This window comes from Pteropus vampyrus, unplaced genomic scaffold (assembly GCF_000151845.1).
Source record: "Pteropus vampyrus isolate Shadow unplaced genomic scaffold, Pvam_2.0 Scaffold199, whole genome shotgun sequence".
Taxonomy (NCBI): Eukaryota; Metazoa; Chordata; class Mammalia; order Chiroptera; family Pteropodidae; genus Pteropus; species Pteropus vampyrus.
The window spans coordinates 2944055-2956434 of NW_011888980.1; the positions used below are offsets into that span (position 1 = coordinate 2944055).

A 12380-nucleotide genomic window follows, 5' to 3' on the forward strand; every position below is an offset into this window, starting at 1 on the left:
TTTGAATCAACTCATATTAATAACCATATATCATAAGTTCTGACGTAGCAATTACTTTGTGCCAGGCAGTGTTCTCTATATATTTATTTATTTTTATACATAATTCTATTTATATATATATATTTATATCTGTGACTACATTCTATTTATATGTACATTAACTCATTTAACTGTTCCCATTTTACAGATGAAGAAACTGATGCACAGAGTGGTTAATTAACTACTCCCAAGGATACACAGTTGGTGAGGAGCAGAGCCAGGATGTGTTCCCAGGTAGTCCAGTTTCAGAATCCAGGACTGTGCTTTCTATCACTATGCTGAATATTAGAGTAAAATTTGACGATTCACTCACTCCCATCTTCAGAGCAACTGTTCAGCTCAGATATCATTTCCTCGAGGAATCTTTCTCTGCCTACTTCTTCCCTCTGCTAAAATAAGTGCCCACCACAGCACTCCATCTTTAATTTTATTATATCACCTATCACCCTGTATAATAATTGTCCTATCAGACTTTCCCAGTAGACTCTATATTCCTTGAGGGGGGCTGTATCTGATTCATTGTTGGATCCTGTGCACAGACCCTGACCCATCCATAGACTAGTTCTTTCGATATTTGTTGACTGAATGAGTGAATGAATGAATGAATGGTACTGATGCTATATTTTTAGCTGTGCTTTTAGTGGGAGCCTTGCCTACTCTTTCCAACAGCACGCTCAATAAGAGCTTGACAAAGCATGGCTGGAGATCCATGCCCAGGTGCCAGAATTCAAGACTAAATCTCCAGTGGATAACTGTATGTTTCAAAATCATTGCGAGAGAGGAAAATGTTGTATTTGACAGGAGAAACTCCGGTGTACAAACTATATGCCTATGTAAGCTTCAAAGGGCTGACTGCAAGCTTTTTTGACAAAGAGGATGAGATGTGTTCAGTAACTCTAAGGAATTTGTTATTTACAAGCACGTTCCTGACATTTTGGCCATGAGGCATTTTTCTGAAATGAAATGCCAAGAATGTGCCTGAGAGCAACAAATGCCTTTTGTTTGGAGGCCCATCTCCGTGCTCCTGATGAGGTGTGTCCACCTCAGTTTCGCCCTTCGTGCCCCTCACACTCCAGCCCAGAGGACAGTTGCCATCCCTTCTCTTGTTATTTTGGCAGCACACACCAGCCTTTAGGGGTTTAAGCTACACTCATCATTCCCCCAAATTAACGCTGACTAAACTTTCCTGGTGGTAGAGTCTTACAGTCGCCCAAAACACTTGTACAATGTTACTTTTTAAATTCAGTATCAAGCATTTTGGACTGATACACTCTCTTTCACCTGTATGTTTCCAATTTTGCCTTGGCTGCCAAGAATTTGAGAATTACACCAAATATGCAGTCACAATAATTGTTTTCATTTTGTCGGAATAAAACACTATGGCTTTAGAGATGTGTATTAGTTTGCTGAGGCCAACATAATGAAGTACCACAGACTGGGTGCATTATTCAATGGAGCTTTATTCTCACAGTTCTGGAGGCTGGAATTCCAAGATCAAGATGTTAGCGGGGTTGGCTCCTTCTGAGGCCTCTCTCCTTGGCTTGTTGGTGGTTGTCTTTCCCTTGTGCCTTCACACGGTCTTCTCTCAGCACCCGTGTCCTAATTTCCTCTTCTAATAAGGACACTAGACATATTGATTAGGGCCCACCCTAATGACCTCATTTTAACTTAATTACCCTTTTAAAGACCCCATCTTCAAATACAGCCACCTTCTGAGGTACTTCAACATATAAATTTTGGGGGATACAACTCAGCCCATAACAAGAAATAACTTGTTCAGATTCATGGAGCTGAAAAGTAGTGGAGTAAGAAATTGACCCCAGGCATTCTGACTCAGAGCCTGAGTTTTTAATCATGATGTCTCAGAAAACACACTGCAGCTGGAATAAGGAATACACATCAGAGGGGGCATAGTTAGAGTGAGGAGGGCCAGCAAGGTGGCTCTTGCAACAGTCTAGCTGAGAGATAATGGTGCTGAACTCCGACAATAGTAAAGGGAATGCCAGAAATGGATAACTTTAGCGGGGCATTAAGGAGGTGTAAGAACATGGTGATTGGGTGAGGGGAGTGAAGGAGAGGGCAGAGTGAGGAACATCTGCCACGTTTCTGGCTTGGGCACATGGGGTATGGGAGTGCCATTTAGTAGTTTAGTAATGAAGAGACACTATCACTCAAGGCTTCTCTGCGTCTAAGGTCTCTGCAGACCCTCAAGTCAAACCCTGTCATATATGTGTCCTAAATGTCACGACTAATTGTAAAAATCTTTGGGGGCTTATGTAAGACAAACTACAACTATTCCTAGCTCTAAAATACATGTATCTCTTTCTAGAAAAGCTTATGGCTTTTTTGAAATTTGCATTTTCTTTTGTTTTAATGAAAAACATTCACTTTCTGGATTCTTTATGCCTTGGATTCATGGACTGATTTTTCTGTTTGTCTCCTCTGTGTTCCATCTAAGTGAGGAGAATTCCAGAATTCTCCAGGTGTGTGTGTGTGAAGTCATAGGCTTTTTCAGCTCTGTGGTCACTTGAAATAATAATTGCATTGAATGTGGAAAGATAAAGTGCTTTTGTTATGGATTAAGTTAGAACAGATCAATGTCACCTAGAATGGCGCTATCCGAGCAAGCTATGAATTCCTTACCTATAGTCTACACTAGGGCCCAGCAAACTGGGCGCATGGGCCCAATCTGACCTACGTGAGTTTTATTTATTTTTATTGAGGTAAAATTCACATAGCATAAAATTAACAATTTTAAAGTGAACAACTTGGTGGCATTTAGTACATTCACAATGTTGTGTAATCAACCCTTTTATCTATTTCCAAAATATTTTTATTACCCCCAAAAAGAAACCCCTTACTGTTAAGCAGTTACTCTCTGTTCCCCCTAACCTCAGCTTTGGGCAATCACCAGTCTGTTCTCTGTCTTTATGTGTTTACCTATTCTGGATATTTCATATCAATAGAGTCATACAATATATGAACTCTTGTGTATAGCTTATTTCACTTCACATAATGTTTTTGAGGTTCATTCATGTTGCATTATAAACCAGTACTTCATTTCCTTTTATGGACTGAATAATATTTCATTGTATGTATATGCCACAGTTTGTTTACTCATTCTTCTGTTGATGGACATTTGAGTTGTTTCTACCTTTCAACTATTGCAAAAAGTGCTGCTATGAACATGTGCATGCATGTATTTGTTTGAGTCTCTATTTTGGATTCTTTTGGATTTATACCTAGGAGTAAAATTCCTAGGTCATATGGTAATTCTATGTTTAACTTTTTGAGAATCTGCCAAACTGTTTTCCACAGAGACTGAACCATTTTGCATTCCTATGAGCAACGTAGAAGGATTCTGATTCCTCTACATCCTCACCAACAGTTTTCCCCCCCTTTCACTTTTTTTGATTATAACCATCCTAATGGGTTTGATGTGGTGTCACATTGTGGGTTTGCACTTCCCAAATAGCTCATCATATTGAATATCACGTGCTTATTGTTATTTGTACATTTTGTTTATTCAAGTTTATTCAAGCGTTTATTCAAGGTTTTTTTTTTTTTTGCCCCTTTTTAAATTGGGCTGTCTTTTTGTTGTTAATTTGAAAGAATTCTTTATATATTCTAGATATTAGACTCTTACTGGCCTCAGAGAATGAATTAGAAAGTGTTCACTTTTATTCTACTTTTGAGGAGAATTTGAGATGGAGTGGTGTTAATTCTTTCTCAAATGTCCACCCCTTGTTTTTATAAATAAAGTTTTATTGGAACACAGATGCATTCATTTGTTTCTAAGGCTGCTTTTGCACTACTAACAATGACCAGGTTGAATAATTGCAACAGAGACTGTATGGCCTGTAAGCCATTTGTCCCTTTACAAACGATTTTGCTGACCCCCAGTACAGACTTTAAATCTTGTTTGCTGCTCATAGGATTTCACTTTTATGAAAAAATGAGACTGTCAGAATAAAAAATTCACGATAATTTAAAATTTTTATTGGGCCATTTTTTCATGCAAATGCTATTTCATAGGTACATTGTTACATTCTGGAGAATAGAATGAGGAAGAGTCATAACTTATCACTCTATGAAATAATGCTGGCTGAGATGACGACAGTGGAGAAGACCAAAGTGAATTGGACACGGGATACAGGAGTAAATAGGAGAAAGTTTCTGACCTGTGCAACTGGGGGCACGAGGATGCCTCCTTACTTAACTAGGAAAGGCATGAGGAAGGCCAGACATATAGGGGAAAATGGTGTGTTCAATTTTTAACAGGCTGAATTTGAGGTTAAATGTCTAAATGGATGGAATGAAAAGGAGACAAATCATCCTTAAAAAGTAGTCCTCCTTGCTTTGAAATAATTTATGTACCAAAGCAGACTCTCAGATTCCTCCTACTTTGAGGAGCATTTGCTGTCTAATTGGGCACTTCTGAAGAGATTGGATGTAGCTGACATGCCTCCCCCTGCTGATTTAGAACCTTAATCCTGTCTTCTAGGTTTCTTCTGTCAGCCCCTAGAGTTTTCTGCATGGATTCCCTTTGGAGGCATAGCAAGCCCTCCCGCAAATCTCATCTCCAATGACCTGCTGTATTTTAAAGTCTCAGGTGCCTAAGCAGATTATGTTTTCCCTAACTCTTACTAAGTGCACAGTTACATGTACCCGATTTTCATGATTTGCATTAAATTGAAAAACTTCTAGTATATTTTACCCCCCAAAATGTTTTCCTGCGTTAAAAAAAAATAATGTGGGTCAAAAGATGAATCAAAATAAAGAACTCAAGCGTGGAGGAGTGGTGGTGGACAAGTTGTGAGCATAGAATCCATTCAAATATAGATCTAAGAGCAAACTAACGTGAGAATTATGGTTTATATAAGTGTTGTTAGGAGGAGTAGGGAGGCAGGAGAAAGTGAATGAGGGCCTCATTTTCCAGCAAGAAACCAATTTAAACTGTTTAAAAATAAAAATATGAATTTTAAACTGTCAGCAACAAATGATCACTCTAGACTGCTAATGACTTAACTTCTTTCTTAATCTCACATGGCAAAGAAACATTTATCTAAATTTTTGCAGTTTCCTCAGTTTTACGCAAATTCTTTTTCCTTTATTAAATGCATATAAAATAAGACTTAATATTTTAAGATGGTACAAATTGCATGATTTCATTCTAACGAAATCGTTATTTGTCTTTGTATCTATAGCTATCAATTTTTTTATTTCTTACTTTTTCAGTTTTATTGAGATAATATTGACATATAACATCCATTTTTTATCTACATTCAAAGAGAGTCTGTAGTAATATTTATAGACTTAACATTGCTTATTTCTAGTTGGTAAAATTTGGGATGAGTCGTTTCCTTCTTGGTTCTTTTATATATAGCTAAGCTTTTTATGCTTTTATTACAATTACAAATATTACTTAAAAAGATAAAGTTAGATGACACTCTTCCATGAATTTAGTTTTTAGAGGTTAGCTATTTTTAAGATTATATTGAAAATTCCTGAATGCATTTGGGATTTTACTTAACCTCCTGTTATGAAGACCATTTTACTACTTCTCGCTATTTATTTGAAAGGAAGATTTTTTTTGAAGGAAGATTTTAAGATTCTTACATTTCTACAAACATTGCTGAGCTCACAAAACATTTAATCTTGTATGTGACACTTGCCTAATTAGAAGTTTGAGTCTTTTTCTTAAGTTTCATAGTCTCTCTTTAATAACTATTAGATTTATATTTCTAATAGACAATCCCAGACCAAAGGGAGGAACATCACACCACTGGTTTTATTGGTCTTGGAGAACAGTGAGGCCATTGAAGGCACTGAGAGAAACAGAAAAATCAGTACATGCTATATGTGATACCTGGATCTGTTGTAAAAGAAGAAAAACAAATTGGAAATTACATATAAACTGTTCTGAGATAATAAGAGCTTTGGTTGAATTCCTAATAACCAGGAAATTTGTTTAGGTCTGACATGCGAGACTTAACATACTACTTTATGACTACGTTTACATTTGAATGGAAATGGACCATTTTAAGAAGGGAACTGAAGTTTTAATTAATGCATTTTCAGCTTCTGTGGCAGAAGTTTAATCTTTCTTTCTTCTCTTATCCTTATCGTATTTCTCTTCTTTCTCTTTCTGGCTGTCTGTCTCCCTCATCTTTCCTGCTCCCACCCCACCCTCTCTCTTTAATTTTTTCTTCTGCTCTTTCTTTAAATGAAGTTTTTGGCATTATTTACTTAGGCCTCCCTTCCAGATCCTGACAGATGCGAGCAGTGCCCTAACACCATGTGTCTGAGTCAAGCTTCAGTGTGCTCTAACCCCAGTGTTTACGCTGCCCATTAAAGGCATCACTTTTTGGAAATATATAGGGAGTTAAATGATCTCTGACAGCTGTGAACTGCAGGAAAAAAAGGACTCTATTGTTCAAAGAGCTGCCTTTAATATTGAGAAGCCCTTGCTAAACATCGGAGTCTGAAGTATGGCAAATGTTAATTGGCCGTAAACTTAACAAGAGCTGGTTTTCCTCCCTTCCCCGCAACCTCCCCCAGCTCATTCCTCAACCGCCTAGTCCAAAGTTTTAATTTCTAACGTGACACTTCCATTTGCTTTGTAAACTCAACTCTGATAGTCTCTAAAACTTTTAAAAATGTTGTTTTCTCTGAACATCTTTTTCTCTTTAGAAACGAATAGTATACAACTCAGACTAATGAGAGGCAAGAAAGCAAAAATTTTGAACCTTCGAATGCACTGTCTATGGAAATCTTTGGTATCTCTGATAAGCTTCCCGGATACTTCTGCCTTTGTAAGCCATCAAATGTTCATTTCCTTCTATAGTGTCGACAATGATTTTTAAAAGCAAAATTTTTTATCCTTGGACACTGAGAGCTTTGTTTTATGATCAACACTTGCAGTGGCTATAATAATTAAATATTCATCTATTTTGTTAATATATGTATATTTTTGCCAGAATTTAGATTTCATACAACTTTACTATTTAAAAAAATAGATTCATTGAAACTGGTACTAAATGTAGCTGAATATTTACATGCTGTACATCAGTTTACAAATCTGAAGAGTGTGTCTTGATTTTTGGTTGTATCATTTATGGCCATCATCTTTGGTGTTAACACCATACGATTTAGTGTTATGTAATGTCAATAGGTTAATATTTTGAATGGCCTATTGAGCTGGGCACTGCTAGGTATACATTTTTGTGCGTTAGTTTGGTTTCCTTACCAAGATTGTAAACTTCTTAAGAATTGAGACCATGGCACATAGTTTTATCCTCCCTTCTCTGCTCCTACTCAGTTTAGATCTGAACACATTGCAGGTGCTCAATAAATATTCTGAGTGATCAAAATGGATGTTTTCAAGCTGGAAGAGAGCTTAGAATCACCTACCACTTTTTCACTTTGTGTTCAATTTGTATCTTCTGTCTTAAATCCTTTTATGATTTTATGCAAAAAGCAATTTTTATTTATTTGTAATTATTTAAAGTGTTATTAAAATTACATTTTTAATTACTTGAAAAAAATTCCGCTTAATGTTCAAGTCTCAATTTAAGAACTTCCTGCTTGGTGAACCTTTCCTTGACTTTTCCTGGCTGACTCATTTGTTCTTCTTCCCAGGCGACCATTATATCATCACTGTGGTGTACCTATCCCTCATTACGGGTTGTATAATTTTATAAGTTAATTGTCAGTCTTTTCACTCTACTTTGCAAACTCAAGGGAAAAGACCATGCTGTTTAATTTTCTAAGCTGAACACTGAAGCTTTCAATAAAATCGTTGGCCAAGCGATTATCAAAGAATGCTTTCCCTGTGTTAGGTGTGATGGGAGAGAAGAAGGTGCTGGTGATGGAGTTCTTGGGGAGACATCATTCTCAAACCAGAATGTAGCTAAGAAAATATATGACAATTAAAAAAACAAATTTCTTGCCTTTTTTTTATATTACTGATTTCATAAACTGCAACAAATTTAAACAGTACAGAGGTGTGTAGAGTTAAAAGAAAAAGTTTTATCTTGCTCACTACATAAATAAATACTGTTTACAGCTTGGGGTGTATCATTCTATGAAATTTTGGAGTTTTCTTATGCAAATCTCCACAAACAAATATGCATTTAAAACATCGAATCAACTATTATATTGTTTAGCTATCTCTTTTTCCAACTGTATGACACAGACATATTAACATTAAATTTAATAGATCCATAGTTTAGAATGCTATAAAATTTATTTATCATTGACTATTGATTAATATTTAGTTATATGCTATAATTTTATTACCAAATATAATATTTTTATTATAACCTTTAGTTCTTTGTGATAGTGTATCAGAGAATATATTTTATGTACATCTTTATGTGTACACATGATAGTCATATTTCTGTAGCGTATGTTCCTAAAAGTGGAATCATGAAGTTTAAAATTTTGGTGGACATTGACTAATTCCCCTCAGGAAGGTCATACTGATTTACGATTTACCAATACTGTGAGAGAGTGTCCATTTCTTTACACCAGTACTATAACTGAGTAAATTCTACCTTTAAAATTTTTGCTACTTTGTAGGTTTGCTGTTGGTTAAAATAATGTTTTGTATTTGAGCCAAATCCCATCAAGGCTTCTTTAAAATAATGAGTTCCAATCATTTTCTTAACGAGGGAAAAAGAAAAGGCTAATCAGTAAAAGCGATACGGAGGGGAAAATTGGCACGCACATGTCAAGTGATTTAAGCCCCTTAGCAAGTGAGGGCTTCCTCCATCAGGCACAGACCGGGTGTGATATATTTAATTGGGAGTTAGGTGGGAGTTGGGCTACAATCCAAGCCAGAGCAAGCCCTTGGGGCAGGCTGAATACCTGAGCAGTTAGAATTGCAAAGGTCTCCAGGCTAAGATATCTTTGCCCTTGACCAGAACCAGTTAGGGTGAATGACAAAACCCATATCACTGCTTCCCAACTCATTAATTCCTGCCACTAGAGATTGTAGAAGTTTTTCCCTGTATCTCAGGTCCCAGGTAACAGTGTGTTTGTAGCTGTGGGGCCATTGAGTGAGACTTGCTGCTGTGGGAGGCTGTGGAGTTGAGGGCTGGATGAGGTATCCTTGTAGTAAAAAGGTGATACACTTATAGAATATGTGATAGAAGGAACCTCTCTGTGTTGGTCTATAATATATTGTGACAGGGCTATCAAGAGCATGGAGGGAGAATCTGACCTGTCCTGTTGCTTTTGTACAGTCACTGACTCAACGTATGAACAGCACTCTGTATTTCTAGCCTTATTTTGTTGTCTTTTGTTATGGAGATGATTTTTTTCTCTGTAATAGATTATTAGAAGGCTACCCAAATTCCACAAGGTTCATGATGCTACTGACCTCCCTGCAGCTACAACGAAGGTAATGATTCTCCATTGCTGGGTTCTGGTCTCTTTCTCCCTACTCTCGTAAAGCAGTGGTTAGGAGGAGATAACTTATACTTGAAGTGTGGATGTGGGTGTGTGTGCGGATAGACATAGTGTACAAAGGGGATGGAGGAGGCAGAGGCAGCTAACAGGCCGTCATGCTCCACTCTAGTTATTAGAGGCATCCGGCGAGGGGAGCCAATTCTGCTGACCCGTGTCTGGGTCCTGCTTTGCAGCTAACTGCCCCCATGACCTCATTCACCCTTCTGACTTTAGTTTCTTCATCTGTGAAATGGGAAGAATTTTTGCCATGCCTATCTCACAAGGTTGTGAAGATTAAAGGAGAATTTATTTGTAATTCAGGAACTGTGTAACATACATGTATAAAAGCACACCTATATATTTATTTATGCTTATATATAAATAGTGAATATATATGTGTGAATTATTTTTATCATCTCTTAGTTACAATTTTATGTGAAATGTGACAATAATGAGGGAGAAAATTTAAGTTTATGATTCAAATTCCAAAAGGATCCCACGTTAGGGGAGGAGGAGGTCACAGTGAGCGTGTGGCTTCATTTGTGGGTAGAGGGCTCATGGAGTTAAGCATGCAGCCTACAGATTGTCTCTAGTTTGTATTCCAAAATAATATTCATTATTTTATTTTATTTTTATTATTTTTACAATTAAAAAAAATTTTTTTTGTGACATCGGTTAACGGAATCCAGTTTCAGGTGTACGATTTAACAGTAATGCATATCTATATTTACACTGTGTGTTCTTCTCCCATAATTAGATTTCTTTCTGTCACCACATATTTGACCCCCTTTACCTCATCTTCCTCCCTCCTCCCCCCCCACCTCTCCCCTATCCTCTGGTAACCACTAGTCTATTGTCCATGTCCTAGAGTCTCTATTTGTTTGTCCTGTTCACTTGTTGCTTTTAGATTTATATCCCACATATAAGTGATATCATGTGATTTTCAACTTTTTCTGTGTGGCTTATTTTGCATAGCATGATTATCTACATTCATTATTTTTTAAAAACGAAATGTTTCCCTGATGAAAAAAATTATTCTTAACAGTCAGTTAGAAATATCAAAAGAAGTACGTAAGTGTGTGCCTTCCAATGTGCTTTAAGTGGCCTGTCATCCTTCCCTGGTTCCCAGCCCTGAGAAAGATAGTAGTTACTATTCTAGAACTATTCAAACAAGTATTTATTTTTTCTCCTAAATTAAATTTACTTCTCCCTCTCCCATCTCACTACATTTTCCTAGTTAGAATTTAACTGTTAGTATCTGGGATTTGCAGTTGGTGCTTGTCTGCTGGTGCTTGGGTAGAAATGTGAGCAATTGGGAGTCAGGAACCACAAGGTGGCGCCCACGCGGGGTGGGGTGGGCTCTGGTTTATCTTAGATGGTCTCCATCTAGATTTGGCTGTGGTTAGTGGAAGGAGGACACAGCTATTTGTCCTCCTTTCATGAACCACATGAGGTCAGTGCCTGCAGCAAGACTGTGGAAGACAAGCCAGAGTTCTGGATTTTTCTCTCTGGGTCAGTCTCTGAAACGGACCTAGAGTTGATGCTAGACTTCCTGTGTAGAGGGGCGCTGGATAGTTCAACCTGGAGAGAACCATCCAAGCTTTAGTGTGGTCTCAAAAAAGGAAAAGCTCACAGGAGTTTCTGTAAACTCTAGTGGTTTGTTTTTGTTTTGTTTGTTTTTAATGAGATCCACCTCAAGGGGCACTTTTTTCTTTTACCCACTTGAAACATGACTTAATATTATATTTAATTTAATGATTTCCTCTTATGCAAAAAAAAAATTAGAGTAGATTACTGAGACACTGAAAGAGGACAAAATAAATAAATAGAAAGAATTCATGATGAATGGAAAGTAGAATGCAGGTCAAGTTAAGACTCAATCTGCAGATTTACAGAGCTCATACATTTAGCTTGGAATTATCTTTGGTTTTCCAGGGAGGCACAAGCCCTTCACCTTGGCTTCCCACTGTATTGTATCCTATGTTGGGCCCAAAGATGTTCACAGAGCTGCTTGGTCCATAAAGGGCTCTACTCCATCCTCCATGCCCTCTCTCTTTCCTGACTATTAGTCAGATTCCGAGGATCCAACAGAAGACAATGAGGAATGGCAGAGCCACTAAACAAACAAACAAACAAATAAACAAACAAACAAATAAAATAAAGGGCCTGGGACTCTGAATTACTGTGTGGAAGAGAGCTGCTGCCCACTGATCAGTAACACCAGTTGGAACTTTATACGAATGAGAAATTAACTTCTGTTGTATTTGGGATTGTTCTTTGAGCAGTTAATTTATCTTAGAAATACACTTTTCTTTGTACTATGAGCAGCCTTGAGAACCATCGAGAGCATGAGAAATAATTGGAATTATTTTGGCTGTGAGCCTCCACCTGGTGATTTTGGAATTTGGACCTGCTTTTGAGCCTTTTTTCCCTGGTGTCCCAGATGGCGCCATGGGCCTCCTTAGGACAGATTTCTGGTTCTGTCACTGAAATTTCCCTTGGTCTTTGACTTATTGCTTGGTTCCTGATGCTGCATATTTTCTACCTATCTAGAAGTAGAGAATGATTTTTTTTCCTAAAGTGATCAGAGCTTTTGCTCCAGCATTAAATATTTAGAGCACCAAGGTATTACAACTTTTTGCAGGTAGCCTTTTCTTTCTGAGCACATTACTTCCCAAATTATTCTCGAGGAACACTAGTTTAGCATAAGATGTCAATAGACATGTGGAGATAAAAAAGGGTTTTGTGGTCAAAGATGCATGGGAAAAAATTGGATTAGATGAATGCCCTATTTCTATAATGCAGGACTTCTCAGCACTTTTAACCTTCTAGTGAAGGAGTCAGCAAACTTCAGCCCATAGGCCAAATCTGACCTGCCACTTGCTTTT

At 37.3% G+C, this 12380-nt stretch overlaps 1 long non-coding RNA gene across 1 annotated transcript in view; it reads left to right on the plus strand.

Annotated features, from left to right (window-relative positions):
* The first annotated feature begins 208 nt into the window (after positions 1-208).
* The window catches only part of LOC111746717, a 21512-nt gene continuing 9340 nt past the window's right edge, over positions 209-12380 (plus strand). The window contains exon 1 of the long non-coding RNA XR_002783244.1: positions 209-273. This is a non-coding gene — a long non-coding RNA (uncharacterized LOC111746717). The remainder of the gene's footprint in view (positions 274-12380) is intronic.